The sequence below is a fragment of the Nicotiana tomentosiformis genome, chromosome 7 (assembly GCF_000390325.3).
Source record: "Nicotiana tomentosiformis chromosome 7, ASM39032v3, whole genome shotgun sequence".
Lineage (NCBI taxonomy): Eukaryota > Viridiplantae > Streptophyta > Magnoliopsida > Solanales > Solanaceae > Nicotiana > Nicotiana tomentosiformis.
In genome coordinates this window covers 43,962,417-43,980,020 of record NC_090818.1, presented here as the reverse complement: position 1 = coordinate 43,980,020, position 17,604 = coordinate 43,962,417, and the positions used below count along the sequence as shown (strand labels likewise).

The 17,604-nt window shown below is 39.7% G+C and overlaps 1 non-coding gene across 1 annotated transcript; it reads left to right on the top strand.

The window, feature by feature from the left end:
- Window positions 1-1,951: 1,951 nt before the first annotated feature.
- On the top strand, window positions 1,952-2,058 carry LOC117273413 (small nucleolar RNA R71). The gene has a single exon (XR_004503419.1). It is a non-coding gene; the product is annotated as a small nucleolar RNA R71 (small nucleolar RNA).
- The last annotated feature ends 15,546 nt before the right edge of the window (window positions 2,059-17,604 follow it).

Sequence of the window (17,604 nt, the reverse complement as noted above, 5' to 3'; positions counted from 1 at the left end):
GAAAAATTAGATTTGTTTCAATTTTTATGGTTTTTTCAATTTTTTAAACTACTACAACTAACAAAAAGAAAACTAAAACTACTAATACATACATACAACATATCCCCCACCCCGCACTTTAAGTTGTGGCATGTCTTATGACACATAATTAAAAAGCATAAGGTAAAGGAAACTTCCCTGAACATCTAGTCGAGGTTTGAGTCGAAGTCGGGCTCCATTCCTTGCTTTCGAACTAATGCGCACATCCATGTTTCAGCTTCTTCTCAGCCTTTTTGGGGTACACCCCACACTTATCTTTCTCGCTCAGTGCAGCCTTCTCTTTTGAGCCCTTCACTTTCCACTCAACACTTGCAGCTGGTTTTTCCTTTTGTGCCTCCTTTTCTACATTCATATCAAAAGTCACCGTCTCCTCACCGACTCTAAGCATGAGTTTCCTCTCGTGTATATCTAATATTGCTCTACCCGTTGCTATGAATGGCCTTCCTAGGATGAGGGAGACCTCCTCGTTCTCCTCCATATTCACCACTATAAAGTCTACAAGAAATACGAACTTATCCACCCAAACTAACACATCTTCCACTATTTCCTCAGGTATTAAAGTCGTTTGGTCTTCTAGCTGCAACGATATTGGCGTCGACCTTATCTCTCCAATATCCTTCTCTAGTTTCCTATAAATAGATAGAGGTATTAAATTAATTGAGGCACCATAATCATATAAAGATTTATCAAAATTAATAGAGCCTAAAGAGCAAGGTATAGTGAAACTCCCCTGGATCTCCACACTTTTGTGAGAGTTTGTTTTGCAATATCGCGCTGCAATGCTCTGTGAGCTTCACCACCGAGGTCTCCTATATCTTTCTCTTCTTTGTTAGGATCTCCTTTAAAAATTTGGCATAGACAAGAATTTGTGAGAGCACTTCTGTGAATGAAAAATTTACATGAACCTGTTTCAGCACATCTAGAAATCTCGCAAATTGCTTGTCCAGATTTTCTCTACATAGATTTTTAGGGAAAGGTAAAACATGCATACGCTTGCTCTCCTCATGTTCCTGTCCTCTTAATTTTTCTTCCTTCTTCTTCCTCTTCTCAGTTTTCATCGGGCCTTTCTTCTTGTTATAAACAACATTCTCCAGTTGTTCCCCACTTTCTTTTTCAAGTAGCACATCCTTTTGGATCGGGGTGGGATATTTCAACACTTGCCCACTTCTCAACGTTACAATATTCACTGTTTCTTTGGGATTCTTTTCAGTGTCAGTGGGGAGAGTGCCTAGGACCCTCTTAGATAATATTGTTGTAATCTATCCCATTTGTCTCTCCAGGTTTCAAAGACCAGTGCCCAATTCTTTGATAGTTGCTCCATAAGCGTCCAACCTCTCATTTGTCTTGATAAGGAAAGCCTTCATTAGATCCTCTAGACCAGGATGGATAGGCTGTTGAGGCTGAAATTACTGCCTCTACTGATTTTGGTAAGCTGGAGCTCCTTGTCCCTGTAGTCTAGAGTTATTTTATTGGCAAGCATTCATAGTACCTCTAGATGAACTCCATGAAACCGGGGTGCCTCATGACATTAAAACTGTAATTCCCCACAACATTTACTTCCTCAATTGAGGCTTGACACTCATGAGTAGGGTGTCCTCTTCCACATATATCACAAGCTGCATGAGGCTCACTTTGTATCGAGGCTAAGGTCAACTTCCTTATCTCTTTGGCCATAGCGTCAAACTGTACCTGCACAGATGTGTTAGCATCCACCTGGTGAACATCAGTTGATCTTCTTCTTTCAGCACTCTTAGAAGGCCACTGATTTGCTTCTTCAGATAACACATCAAGAATTGTAACTATCTCCTCTAGAGTCTTCTTCATGAAAGAGCCTCCAGCTGCATTGCTCAATGTTCAACGTGAGGCCGATGTCAATATATCCCAAAAGTCCTGGAGTTGGATCCAGAGTTCAATTTTTCTATGCTGACATTTTCGAACAATCTCCTTAAACCTCTCCCATGCTTCAATAACAGTTACATTCTATTTATGGCAGAAGTTATGGATTTCACTTCTAAACTTGACCGTCTTAGTTGAGGAGAAATATTTATCAAGAAATTTTCTGGTCATCTTCTCCCAAGTTCTAATTGATCCAGTGGGCAAGCTTCGAAGCCACTACTTTGCATCATCCTTGACTGTGAAAGAGAATGCCATTAAGTACACTGCATCTTGTGACACATCATTGTATTGAAAAGTGTTCATAATCTCCTCGAAGTCCATTAGATATGTATTTGGATCTTTGTTTGGCTTTCCTCTGAAGACACAATAATTCTGAAGGGTTTGAAGCAACACGTACTTCAATTCAAAATTATTAGTTGTAATTGGAGGTGGTCTCACACTTGATAAACCTTGATTGTAGACAGGTCTAGCATAATCGCCAAGTGGTCTCCCAGGCATGTGAGCTATATTTCTAAACTGGTATGCACCCAAGGGTTGATTTTGAGCAATTCTACAACCATTCTCTTCTTCGTAGATAATCTGTGCATCTCTAATAACTGCTTCTTCAGCATCCCATGCAGCTTGTTCTCTTTGTTGGGCTGCCTCTCTTGCAGCCAAATTTACATCATCATCACCATTTCCAGCCATAATTTCTTTGGTTGAGAATTGCCAACATTTTCTGATGTCTCTGTGAGATTTATTTTCTTCCTCAACTGTCGTAGTTTCGTTTCAATTTCTAGCTCATATAGTAATACTTCTTTCGCAGAAGCTCGAGTCATGCACCATACTAAACTTGTCATCTGCGCACAGTCCGAGAACACCAAACGTAAAAAGAGAAAAAGAAAAGAAAAACAAAAAGAAAAATTCCTAAATTAGCACTACAAACTATTTCAAACACTATTGATTGCCAATCCCTAACAATGACTCAAAAATTTGACTAGCTCGAAACAGACACTTAAACTATACTCACTAGTCAAAGATAGTATAGTATAATATCGTATCCATAGGTATTGGAGTTAAATAGTATTTTCGTAGTTTCTAGCTTGATCACTATCCAGGAGAATCAACAATCGAGATTTATATGATTAATAACTAAAATTAACTAAGAATCTAAAGCTATTGACTAATGACTATCGAAACAAGGAATAAGCAAAGAAGTTATCAGTGGGAGAAAATAGAGGTTGATAGGATAGGTGCAAAATAATTATTTGGGATCTAACTTTAGATAATTCACTTCTAATATTTAAGTGAATCTCTCGAATTCACTTAATTATCAGTTCAAACGTTCACCAAAAACTTCTCTCTCAATTAAGTCTTAACCTTACAAGATTAACCAATTTAAGCACGTGAAGATATGCAATAATGCGTAGTAGATTGGTCTTTAGGAGAACCTCTTTCGATTATTCTCCTAACTAGGTTTAATCAATAATTGAACTAGCCTCTTTCGATTACTAGGAAGAATTAATGAACTCAACCAACAGTATAATGCAAAGATATCATAAGTTATGCCTCTCTCGATTACATGAACAAGTGAATATAGATGCAACAGGTAAATCATCCAAAAATGCCTCAATACATAAAACTAGAGTTGTAATCCACAAACAATCATCAATACACCAAATCCATCAAACCCTAAAGAGAACTACTCCATAAATATGGGGCAATTCATCACAAATATAATTAAAATATAGGAAAACATAAATTCAATCCAAACTCATGTCTTGAGTGAGGAAGGAATGATGAAATCCTTGTGCTCGTATTCTTCCAACTCCTCCTTAGCCTCCTTAGGTCGAATATGTGTCAAAAGTCCCGAAAATAATGTTTTCCCATGTATTTATACCAAGTAGGGTCGGGCCCAGATGAAATCACCTTCTCCTAGCCGAAATAGGATTTTCACTCGGTAAAACTTGCATAGGCGCCATGCGGGGCATTGTTAGGGAAATCCAGAGAGTGGGGTTTGATAGACAACAGGAAATTTTCATAGCCGCGGTGCGCCACTTGCCGCCCCACGCGCAACACTAGTGCACATTTCTAAGAGTACGACTTAAATCTCAAATTTTGATGTCCAGACTTGGTCCTCGACCTCCGAACACGATCCCGGCTTAATACCTTGGGCTTTTACTCAGACTTTAAAGCTCCAAATCACTTGAATTCATTCCATAACATCTACATAGCTCGGAATCACTCCTACAAGGCATAAAACACAATTAGTGCAAAACACTATCAATTAAAACTCAAAACGAATAAAGTGCAGTAAATTAGAGTGCAATAAGCGACTAAAATACGATATTATAGCCTACCATCATGGTGTCTTGGTTGTCCCTCGTCACTACTCTACTAAGGTTAGTCTTGACACTTACTGTGTACCGTTGTGGCATACTCATACTACGCTTCTGCATATTTTGTGCAGATCGAGGTGTCTCGGATATTGCTGATTATTAGCTAGCTGGTCGAGCATTGCTGTGGAGACTCAAGGTAAACATGTCGTCGCGTTCGCAGGCCTCAGAGTCACCTTCTGATATTGTACTTGTATTGTTTAATCCTTTTCCGAACAGTTGAATTTAGGGATTTTTCTAGTAAACTTAGTAGAACTTATGACTTGTACTACCGATTTTGGGATGTTATTTCATGTTGTAAATGTTGAGTTCGTTTATAAATATCCGATTTCTTCTTAATAGTTATATAGGTTAATTTCTGTCAATTTATTCAATAAGTGTTAGGCTTACCTAGTCACAGAGACTAGATGCTGTCACGACATCCTACGGAAGAGTTTCAGTTTGGTGTGATTTTCTGGTTTGGTTTGAACACCCCTAATTTAATCCTCGGCAAAAGGTAAAAGGCAACGTCATAAAGGTTTTATGTTCTCTTGTTTAAGTTGTCTTTTTAAGTACTATATTAAAAATGAAAATTTCTCGACTTAGTTTCATAATAACGTAACTTGATGTAGTTTAAATCCAAAAAATAAAACAAATTTCACGAAATAAAAAATGAAAAGGAGTATCTGTGCCAATATTTTAAAGCCTTTTGGACAAGTGTCTTACCCAAAACTTTGTGGCCGCCCTTCTATAAGCCATAAGATAAATGGCAAAATGCTTTTGAAAAGTGAAAATTGCATTTGCCATGTTATTGACCCTCAACTTGATGGATCCATGCACATGTGCTTATAAATAGGCTCTCAACTAGATAAGAACATCATCATTAGCAAGAAAAAGAAATCAGCCTTCTTCCTTCCTTCTAGTTTTGTTCTTTACCAGCTTCCCTTTATTGTCTTTTTTTCCATTTTGGGAGTCTAAATTTTTTTGTTCCCCTCTTTTAAGTAGTTGGGTTTGTAATTTAATATTTTGTTGATTCCCGTATCCTCTAAATAAATAGAGGTAAATTTGTTTAATCCTGGAGAAATATTTCGTACTGCTGAAATAGTTTCTTAGGACAGTGTCCAACACGACTCAAGTCAATTCGTGTATTTGTTTAAAAATAATATTATACCAATGTTATTGTTATTTTTCCCGTGTTATTTTACCTGCAAACTAAGAAACTATGGCAAATAACACTGATGCTGAAAATACTACGGAAATATTTGATGGTGCTACTATTTTGGTGTTGTCCCTGATGCTACTGTTCCAGTTGTCCTGCCAAATATCGATGGTGTTGCAAATATGTTATTGCATCCACAACTTTTGCAGACACTAATATCTAAATACATGTATGTAAATAGACATGGTTACATATACAATGCTAATATTAATACCTTAAAAAACGCACCTTAATGCAAGAGAAGAGTTAGCATAAATGATAATCTCGCTAAGTCAAAACTAAATTTGACAAAAGCGGATAATATAGTTGTTGCAGACATTTTTCAAATAAATAATGTGATCAATGTGAGAGATTGGGTGATGGACTCTGGTGCTACTAGGCACATTGTGCAAACAAAGATAGATTTTTGTCTTACCCAAGTTGAGGAAGGAGAAAAAAGTATTTATCATGGTTACTCAAGAACAAATTGCGTTCTTGGGAAAGGAAAAATTCTTCTCAAACTCACATCTGGTAAAAGTATAGCATTGAGTAATGTGTTGCATGTTCCTAATATCCAAACCAATTTGATTTCTATGGGATTATTAGGAAAAGTTGGAGTGAAGATTTTCTTTGAAAATGATGAGGTCGTATTACCAAAAATTATATTCTTGTGGGCAATGGATATTGTAATAATATCTTATTTGTGCTTAATATTTTTGATACTAGTAATGAAAATACATCTTCTTATGCTTACATGGTTGAGTCAATTTCTTTATAGCATTCTAGATTAGGATATGTTAATGTTGCGTATATAGAGAAAATACAGTCACTAGGTCTAATATCTGGTTTAGACTCAAATGATATTGACAAGTGTAAAATATGTGTTGAATCTGAAAGTACTAAAAATGCTTGTTTTTCTGTAAATCGAGAAACCGAATTATTATCCTTGATTCAAATTGATTTAGGCGATTTAAAAGAAACTATGAATAGAGGTGCTAAAAGATATTATGTGATTTTTATTGATGATTTTTTCAGATATACTAAGTTGTATTTGCTGTCTCCAACCATCTCCGCTGTCTCAAATTTAGATTCTTCTGTTTGAACAAGTGTTGGAGACTCCGGTGATCTATAAAAACTTCACAAGACACACCATAGAGATAGTGTCTCCAAATATTTAATGAATGAACGATGCTAGCGAATTCCAAATCATGAACAGGGTAGTTCTTCTCATGGGGATTCAACTAACGCGAATCATAAGCAATGACTCTACCCCCCCCCCCTGCATCAAGACATACCCAATACTAATCTGAGAATCATCACAATACATTGTATAAGAGCCTGAAGCTGAAGGCAAAACTAGAACTAAAGCTACAGTAAAGACAGTCTTGAGCTTCTGAAAGCTCTCCTCACACTCATCCGACCACCTAAAAGGGGCGCCCTTCTGGGTCAATTTGGTCAAAATCGATGCAATAGACGAGAAACCCTCCACGAAGCGACGATAATAACCGGTCAAGCCGAGAAAACTCTGAATCTTCGTAGCTGAGGACAGCCTGGGCCAACTCTGAACCACCTCTATCTTCTTTGGATCCACCTTAATCCCCTCACTGGACACCACGTGCCCCAAGAACGCCACCGAACTAAGCCAAAACTCACACCTGGAGAACTTGGCATAAAGCTTCTCCTCCCTCAGTCGTTGTAGCGCAATCCTCAAATGCTGGGTATGCTCCTCCTGGCTACGATAGTATACTAGGATATCATCAATGAATACTATGACAAACGAGTCGAGATAAGGATGAAATACACTATTCATCATATACATGAATAATGTTGGGGAGTTGGTCAGCCCAAAAGACATCACAAGGAACTCATTGTGACCATAACGGGTGTTATGGTCCTAAATGTCGTCTTTACAATATCTGAGTCTTGAATCTTCAACTGGTGATACCCAGACCTCAAATCAATCTTAGAGAACACCCTCGCTCCCTAAAGATGGTCAAATAGGTCTTCAATGCGCGGTAAAGGATACTTGTTCTTGATTGTAACTTTGTTCTACTGCCTATAGTCGATGCACATTCGCATAGTACCATCCTTCTTCTTCACAAACAGAACTGGTGCACCCCAAGGCGACATACTAGGCCTAATAAATCCCTTATCAAGAAGTTCCTAAAGCTGCTCTTTCAATTCCTTCAACTCAGGTGGTTCCATATGATGCAGAGGAATAGATATGGGCTGAGTGCCCGGCACCAAGTCAATACCAAAGTCAATATCCCTGTCGGACGGCATGCCCGGTAGGTCTGCAAGAAACTCATCCGAAAAGGCGAAATAATATAAGCACCAACATCCCTCACAAAGGACAAATAAGATAAGCACCCCTTCCCAACTATCTATTGAGCCTTCAAATATGAAATCACTCTGCTGGGAACATAATCTAGAGAACCTCTCCACTCGATCCTTGGCAAACCCAACATTGCCAATGTCACGGTCTTAACATGACAATCCAGAATAGCATGACATGAAGACAACCAATCCATACCCAAGATCATGTCGAAATAAACCATACTAAGCAATAAGAGATCAACTCTAGCCTCTAATCCCCCAATAGTCACTACACATGACCGATATACACGGTCCACAACAATATCGCCCACTGGCGTAGATACATGAACAGATGAAACTAAGGACTCATAGGGCATATCCAGATAATGAGCAAATTACGATGATACATACGAATAAGTGGAACCAGGGTCAAATAATACAGAAGCATCCCTGTGGCATATTGAGACAATACCTGTGATCACTGTGTCTGAAGCAATGACATTTGGCCTGGCAGGAATAGCATAGAATCGGGCCTAACTGCCACCTGATAGGCCTCCCACTCTAGGGCGACCCCTAGCTACTTTAGCCCCACCCCGATCTGGCTGGGCGGGTGGTGATGTAACTAGTGCTGAAGTCATAGTCTGGCCCCTCTACTGAACTGGACCTCCCAAGAGGCGGGGAAACTGCCTCCTGATATGACCAAGCTCCCCACACTTGTAGCAACCCCGATCCAACAATGGTGGTGGGGACTAGATCGGGCCCCAAGAACTAGAATACCCGCTAGAAGAACCTAGTGCAGATAAACCCTACACTGAAGGAGCATGGGATGAACTCTGAGATAGGAGAGCACTGAGAGATGACTGAATAGGATGGGGCACTGTATGAACCATGGCTAGATGATGCACCATGATAAACTGGACGAGTTATATGAGCGGGCCTATACGGACGATCCCTATTGTGGTGAAACTGCCCCCAGAAGGAACGCCACTGAAACCACCTAAACCACGAGGCCTCTTGGCCTCTCTCTACTCATGCTCCTAACTACGGACCATCTCTATCCGCTGAGCAATATCAACCACCTCGTCGAACGTAGCACATGATACACTCTCCCGAGTTATAATCAAACACAACTGATAGGTGAGGCCATCAATGAACCTCATAATCCTCTCCCTCTCAGTGGAAACCAACCAAACTGTGTGACGAGCCAATTCTAAAGTCCTCATCTCATACTGGGTCACAGACATGCTATCCCGACATAGCTGCTCAAACTGTATGCGCAGCTCCTCCTTGCGAGTCTGTGGCACGAACTTCTCCAAGAATAGAACGGAGAACTCATGCCATGTAAGTGGTACTGCACCAACTAGCCTGCGCCTTTCATAGTCCTCCCATCATATGAAGGCAGCCCAAGTAAACTCAAAAGTAGTGAATGAGACCCCATTGGTCTTCAGAATACCCGCCGTGGAAGAATCCGCTGGAACCTATCCAAGAAGTCCTAGGCATACTCAGACTCAGCTCCACTGAATGATGGAGGATGGAGCCTCCCAAATCTCTCTAGTCTTCTCTGCTCATCATCTGTCATAACGGGACCCATCGAGGCCTGAGCAACTGCAACCGGCTGGGCTAGTAGTACCCCCGGTGTCTGAAGTCCCTGCATCACCTGCTCTGGAGTTTGGGCAGCGGGAGTTTGAGTACCTCCCCTAGCCTGAGAAGTGGCTGTTACGGCCGGAACTGAGACCGCCAGAGCAAGGCCAGTGCAAACAGTCAATATCTTGGCTAGAGCCTCCTCAAGGCCTGGAGTCACAATAGGGACAGCTAGTGCCTGAGCTGGTCCCACCATCTCAACCACATCTGGAACCTTCTACTGAGCTGGGGCAATTGGTGGATCTACAGGTGCTGCTCTAGATATTGTACGAGCTGCACCTTTGCCCCTACCATGGCCCTGGCCTCTCGTGGACCTAGCCAACGATACTCGTGGCTATTCGTCCTGTCCAGTAACACGTGTCCTCATCATCTGTGAGAGAAAAGAATAATAGAAGTTTAGTTCCTTTAATTAACAAATACGCACGACAATAATTCAAAAATATGAAGTTTTACTAAGGGTTCAGCAACCTCTCGAAGATAAGTACAAACGTCTCCGTACCGATACACAAGACTCTACTAAACCTACACATGACTCATGAGACCTACGTAACCTAGGATCTGATACCAACTTGTCACGACCCAAAATTTGACATGTCGTGACAGCGCCTATCATGGTACTAGAAAAGCCGATGTCTCACACATACCAATATTTTTAAATCCCAAATATACGGAAATAGATTTAAATAAGTAAGATTTTTGAAAAAACCTGAATATAAATATTGTAACTCAGTACAAAATTCTCCCAAAAGATCCGGGTGTCACGGAGTATATGAGCATCTATATAATAACATGGTCTAACCAATGGAACACTATCTAGGAAAGTAGAACAACATAAACAAGACTAAAAGATAAAGAAGGATAGTCAAGGTCTGCGGATGGCGAGGCAGTTACCTCGATTATCTCCAAACTGATGAAACGCCAGGAATCAACAACATTTGTGCCCGGAAACACCTGGATCTCCACACAAAGTGCATGGTGTAACGTGAGTACAACCAACTCAATAAGTAACAAGTCAAACTTATGGTATGAAAGTAGTGACGAGCTCAAACAATATAGTAAAGATACAGAGTTTAACAATACATAAAAGTAAGCATGCCTCTAGGTTCAATAGTTAAGTTTAGCACAGATAAAATATGCCAAGTGTGATCGATAAGAAGAGTATGACGTCTCTATAGCTACATGCCAATGTGAATACCGTATGTGATGCAACACAGTGAAATCCCAAGTGCTCACACTCTTAAAGAACTCAATCTGACCGTCTCAATTCTCGCTCATCACGCTCAGTCACTCAGCACTGTACGATACCTGCTGTGGCATGCAGCCCAATCCATATATAGCCAAAAGGCCTGTTGCGGCATGCAGCCCGATCGACATATATATAGCCATAAGGCTTCTTGTGGCGTGCAACCCGATCCATGTATTTATAGCCATAAGGCTTGTTGCAACATGCAACCAGGTCCATGTATATATAGCCACAAGGCTTGTTGCAGTGTGCAACCCGATCCACATATATATAGATATCACTTACATAACGACACTCGGACCCCAACTCAGTCACCAATCACACCAGTCTCTCGGGATCACAACACTCATGCTAAGCAGCCCTAATCAATGATACGAGATGTGACAATATACGATAACAGAGACTGAGATATGAAACATAATGATGAATCTCATTGAGTACATAACTGCAATTAAACAGATAACTCAATAACAAAGAACGACCAATGTGGGTCCCAATAATACCAGCATATATCCTTAATATGATTTTTAGCATGAATCATAGCTCAAGGGATCTAACACATAGAGTACAGCAAAAATGTTCAGATAAAATAGCTACGCAATTCCTGGGAATCGACTAAATCACGATTTCTATGGTGCACGCCCACACGCCCGTCACTTAGCATGCACGTCACCTCAACATCAATCATATAGCATGTAATTCGGAGTTTCATACCCTCAGAACCAAGCTTAGAAATATTACTTACCTCAAACTGTGCAAAAATCTACTCCAACAAGCCCTTGCCTCGTGAAACGGCCTCCAAATGCCTTGAATCTAGTCACAATCAGTTCGATACAATCAACATGAGCTAAATGAATCAATTCCGTAAGAAAATACTAAGTTCTTAATCAAAAGTCAAAAAGTCATCAAAAGTCAGCCCCGGGCTCACATCTCGGAATCCAATTAAAGTTACAAAATCCGGAAGCCCATTCAACCACGAGTCCAACCATACCAAATTTACCGAAGCTAGACAATAAATCGGCACTCAAATCCGCGAATTAGGCTCTCCAAATCCTTAGCCTCTAACTTCCAAAATTACACCTCAAAGTATACAAACTAGGTGGAAAATTCAATGGGGAAGCATAATTATTGAATAAAAATAACCACAAGAGACTTACCTCAAGAATCCCTTCAGAATCCCTTTCAAAAATCGCCTTAGACCGAGTTTGCAAAGTCCCAAAGTCATAGAATCTCGGAAACCCTCAAATTTAACACTGCATAGGCATTTCTGCACACGCGGAGCTTGGGGCTCGCAAATGCGCATCCTCTTTTGGGGAGAAAACCACACCTTTGAAAAAAACACTTAACTAGCGACCTCTCACACCTGCAGTCCCAGCCTTGCACCTGTGGGACTGCATCGGCGAACCTTCCTTCGCTTCTGCGACGTCCCTGCTGGCTATCTAAATCCGCTTTTGCAGTCGACCTCGCGCAGATGTGCATTCACATCTACGGAACCTGTTCCGTGCCTGCGACCCCCAGATACCTTTCTCCTCTTCGTAGCTTCACATACTTAGGCACTTCAGCGGCTTCGCACCTGCGGCCAAACTCACCGCAGGTGCGATGACACCAGACCTGAAGAACCAGCATAACACTTAAGCTAGGTTTTTGATCTGTTAACCATCCGAACTCCACCCGAGGCCCCCGGGATGTCAACCAAATATACCAACAACTCCTAAAACACGATACGAAGTTACTCGAGCCTTCAAATCACATCCAACAATGCTAAAACTACGAATCGCACATCAATTCAAGCCTAATAAACTTTTGAACTTCTAAATTCCACATTCGATGCCAAAACCTATCAAGTCACGTCCAATTGACAAACTTTGCACACAAGTCACACATGACACCACTGACCTACTCCAACTCCCAGAACTCCAATCCGAGCCCGGTAACCACAAAGTCCACTCTCGGTCAAACTTCTAAATTTCCAACTTTCGCCATTTCAAACCTAATTCAACTACGGACCTCCAAATCACTATTCAGATAAAAAAGATTATTCCTTGCTAGTGGTAAATGTTACTTTGTATGTGCTTAAAGAATGTGAGATCTTGGTTTTAATATGTTGCGAAGGTTGTGGTTTGGTTCAACACAATTGTGGGGTTTTAAATTATTAATTCTATGTATTAAAGTGCTTAGGGAGATGTAGTCACTCCTATATCTAAATGTATCCTACACATCCTGCAGCCTACATTACAACCAATTAAAGTCCTATGTGATCCTTGACTGTATGAGCTCAATTAGTATAGTAATACACTACGGGCAAGCCTATGGTACGTCTTTTGTGACATATGAATGTTATTTCTGAGAGTGATCAAATTCTTTCTATCTTGAGGTCCTAATTTTTCTTAGTGTCTATTGTGTGTGGAACTACTCTCTATTGTTGTGTGAGGGAACTTGATTCACGAAGGAAAGGTAATGTCGTTAACCTCTCTATTAGAGTAAGTGAGCGGGTTACAAAAATACGTGGGGCTTTTGAGTCAAATCTTGAGGTGAGGATATTACATTAGAGTGCTTAATCTATTTTAAACATTCTTGGTGTGATGAGTTAGGAGAGTTGTTTAAAAAGGTCATGTCTGTATGAAGTGCAGTTTGATTCCTCGAGGACGAGCAATGGTTTAAGTGTGGGGTGTTTATGGTAGGCTATAATCTCGTATTTTAGTCCCTTATTGCACTCTAATTTACTGCACGTTTATTGTGTTTGATCTTTAATCACTAGTGTTTTGTACTTATTGTGTGTTTTATGCAGTATAGGAGTGATTCTGAATGATGTAGATGTTATGGAATGAATTTGAGTGATTTGGAGCTTTGAAGTCTGAGTAAAAACCCAAGGGATTAAGTCGGGATCGTGTTCGGGGGTCGAGGACCAAGTCTGGGTGTCAAAACGCAAGAAAATTCTGTACTCTGAGAAAGGTTCACTGCCTCAGCGCGTGGGGCGCCGTGGCTGCCCATTTTCTTGCTGTCTGTCAGAAATTAACTCTGTAGATTTCCCCACTAATGCCTTACATGGTGCGGCGCCCTATGCGGCGCTCCTGTGCAATATTTACAGAGTAAATGTCCTATTTCGGCTAGGAAAAGGTGATTTCGTTTGGGGTCGACCTTACATGGTATAAATAAATGGGAAACGTTATTTTTTGGACTTTTGACACATATTAGAACTAATGAGGCTAAGGAGGAGGGGGGAAACAAAAGCACAAGGATTTCATCACTCCCTCCTCACTCAAGACCCGAGTTTGGATCGTTTTATGTTTTCCTTTACTTTAAACATATTTGTGATGAATTGCTCCATAACTATGGAGCAGTTCCCTTTAGGGTTTGATGGATTTGGTGTATTGATATTTATTTTTAGATTATAACTCTAGTTTTATGTATTGAAGCATTTTAGATAATTTAATTGTTGCATCTATATTCACTTGTTCATGTAATCAACAGATGCATAACTTGTGATATCTTAGCATTATATTGTTCGTTGAGTTCATTAATTCTACTTAGTAATTGAAAGAGGATAGTTGAATCATTGATTAAACCTAGTTAGGAGGATAATCGAAAGAGTTTCTCCTAAAGACCAATCCACTACGCATTTTTACATATCTTCACGTGCTTAAATTGGTTCATATTGTAAGGTTAAGATTTAATCGAGGGAGGAGTTTTACTGAACATTTGAACTCATAATTGAGTGAATTCGAGAGACTCACTTAAACATTAGAAGTTAATTATCTAGAGTTAGATACCAAACAATTATCTTGCACCTATCCTATCAACCCATTTATTCTCCCACTGATAACTTTCTTTGCTTATTTCTTGTTTCGTTTGTCATTAGTCAATAGATTTAGACTCTTAGTTAATTGTAGTTATTAATTATATAAATCTCAAGTGTTGATTCTTCTGAATAGCAATCAAGCTAGAAACTATGAAAATATTGTTTAACTCCAATCCCTGTGGATACGATATTATACTATATTGTCTTTGACTAGCGAGCATAATTTAAGTGTGTATTTCGAGCTTGTCAGGTCAAACTTTTCAAATAAAGCTTCCAACCTTGAGACTAAGTGTCTCAACTCATTCTGCAACCTCTCCAAACCCGAACCAGATACCCCGGCAAGTCACATAGAACTATGAAGCATAAAACGAGTAGCAAATGGGGGAACGGGGCTACAACTCTCAAAATGACCGGTCGTGTCGTTACATTATGTGAAGTCAGAGATAAATTTGGCCAATCCTCTGACTAAACCTGTAGGAAGAAAATTAATTATTCAAACCTCAAGAGAGATGGAGTTAAGGCCGATATATTGTCAATAGAGATGGTAACCCAACCTATGTGATTGGAGATCCCATGAAGTAGGTTCATATGTGTAATAACAAGTCAATACTGACACTGAAGCTCTAAAAGAGAGTGCTTGACTGCTATTAATTGAGAGGATAGGCTATAACTCTTAATGAATTCATATTCCTTATGGATGGTGTATTTCAAAGCATATACACTTGATGAATTCATCTATATGAGAGTGAAGTGAGGCCGCTCCTATGAGATTTTGTCCTAGTCTCTAGAGCTCTCATAAATAACCAGGCACGCGCACCACCTATTGGGCGCAAAACCGCGTTGAACAGCAAAATTACAGGGGTCAAAATGTGATTGATAAGATCTATGTCTTACACTAGAAATTAGTGGTTCATAAAAATATAATATTTCACCAGTAATTCTGTAAGTCAAGTTTTATCGATCTAAGTTTGGTTAGTCCAAAAGATGCCAAGCGTATTGCATTTGGACCATACAAATCCAGCAAGTTTATTTTTGAAGGTCTTTAAAATAATGGTGGGACTGTGGCAATATTTTAAGGCCTTTTGGACAAGTGTCTTAACCAAAACCATGTGGAAGCCTGATCACGCCCAACTCTAGTCCTAAAAAGGATAAGCAGTCGCTGCAAATATAATTCGGTCTAAAAGTCCGGAGTCGAATCACACAAAGACCTAAAGTTTCACTATAACTGCTCAATATCACTCAGAAGACAAGCTCGAACAATTCTGAAGTTATAAATATTAAGATTTTTATATATAATTAACTAACAAATTAAAGTAGTAGATTAATAACTAAAGATACTATGAGTTGGAGAAAAGATTAAGGAGATCTAGAGTTATGATTTCCCCAATTGTCGGAATCCTTCCCACTACGTCTTCTATAATTTCTCCTAATTATTCTCTACCGATCATGAGCACTCGACTTATCGTAATTCTCTCTCGAGCAACTACAACAATGTGCTAGTCATATTCTCTCGAATTATGCCAGCTCGCACTTTTTCACCGCTCATTATGATCACGTCAAAGCTTCGCTATCTCTAATCCTGCTTTTACACCCGCCGTATTGATCTCTCATATACGTTATGAGTGACGTTGTTCAAAAACCACCTAAACATGTACTCTTTTTCAAGAAATACATAATATATAGGTATCGTTAATCGAGAGCTCTTCAATTAACTAAAATAACCACATAGTTGAACAAATATAAAAATTCAAAGACTCAATTATATCAAAACGTATGAAGAATTCATCCTACAAAAGGTTTCATCAAAACCCTAGATAACAAATTAGCAATTCATAATAGTATGCAAAACTACAAAACTAGAATTCATAACCAATAATTAAAATAGAAAAAAAAAAGTGAAAACCTCGTAGAAGAATTCTCCGCCTTGCTCCTTGTGTGTTCTTGCCTTCTTAGGTCGATTCCCTCTCTAATGATGTCTAACCCTAAAAATAACTAACTTTAAGGAATATTTATAGGGTAGGGGCTGATCTCTTCATGTCCAAAACTAATGAGGAATTAAAATTTATTCGGATGGCATCGTCGGCGCGATGCACTGTCTATGGCGCCATTGTTTCGGCGCAAGGCACTGTCTGGGCAGCCAATGACAGTGCCTTGGACAATTCCTTGCACTGTCTATGGCACTGTTGTTTCTGCGCAAGGCACTGCCTGGGGGGCCAATGATAGTGCCCTGGACAATGCCTTGCACTGTCTATGGCACTGTTGTTACGTTTCCTTGCACTTCTTTTATTGCTCCAATTATTTAGCTCTGAGGTACCATTCCGTGCAACTTTTCTCCAATTCAGGTCCAAGCATTCCTACACGTGAAATTAGCACTATTAATCGCAATTATCGCATAATTAGCATCGAAACAACAAGCAAGTAGGGTAAATAACGTCAAAATATATGGAATTATAGTACGACATCAACACCCCACACTTAAATGTGTCTCGCCCTAGAGTAAACCAACCAAACACTTCCTCTTCAAGAACCCAACAAGTCACACATTCACAGCACACTACACCTATGACCATGGTTGATAGTAACAATTAAGCTCTAGCATATGTTTTCAACACTTCCCATACTCATGCCCAATTTCAAAATATCCATCCTAGGAGCAACATGATTATAACAATCCTAGCCTCAAAAACTAACTCAATGTCACAATGCACAGAGGCTTAATACTTAATCTAACACAAATGTCTAATAATGTTACCTATCTTTTGTGAAACCATGTTTCCTCACAATAAAACAAATAGTAAGCAATCCATACAACCACTCTTAAAGAAGTCACATGCGTGCAAAAGGAACAATAGGCTTGCCCCTTATGTAAACCTCAACTAATGTAGGCCCGCTCGGTCCGAAATCAACTAGGACTTTATTACGGTTGTAATGTGGGCTAAGGGACGGGTAGGATATATTTAGTATATAGTGGATAATCCTTCTAATCACTTTAACACATCACATATTCAACTTTAAGTGCAAAATTCCTTCAATCCACTTCAAACATCACAAGATAGCTAACCCCAGAATATTTTTCCTTCTTCTGTACGCACTGCTTCAGATCACATCCACTAGGCAA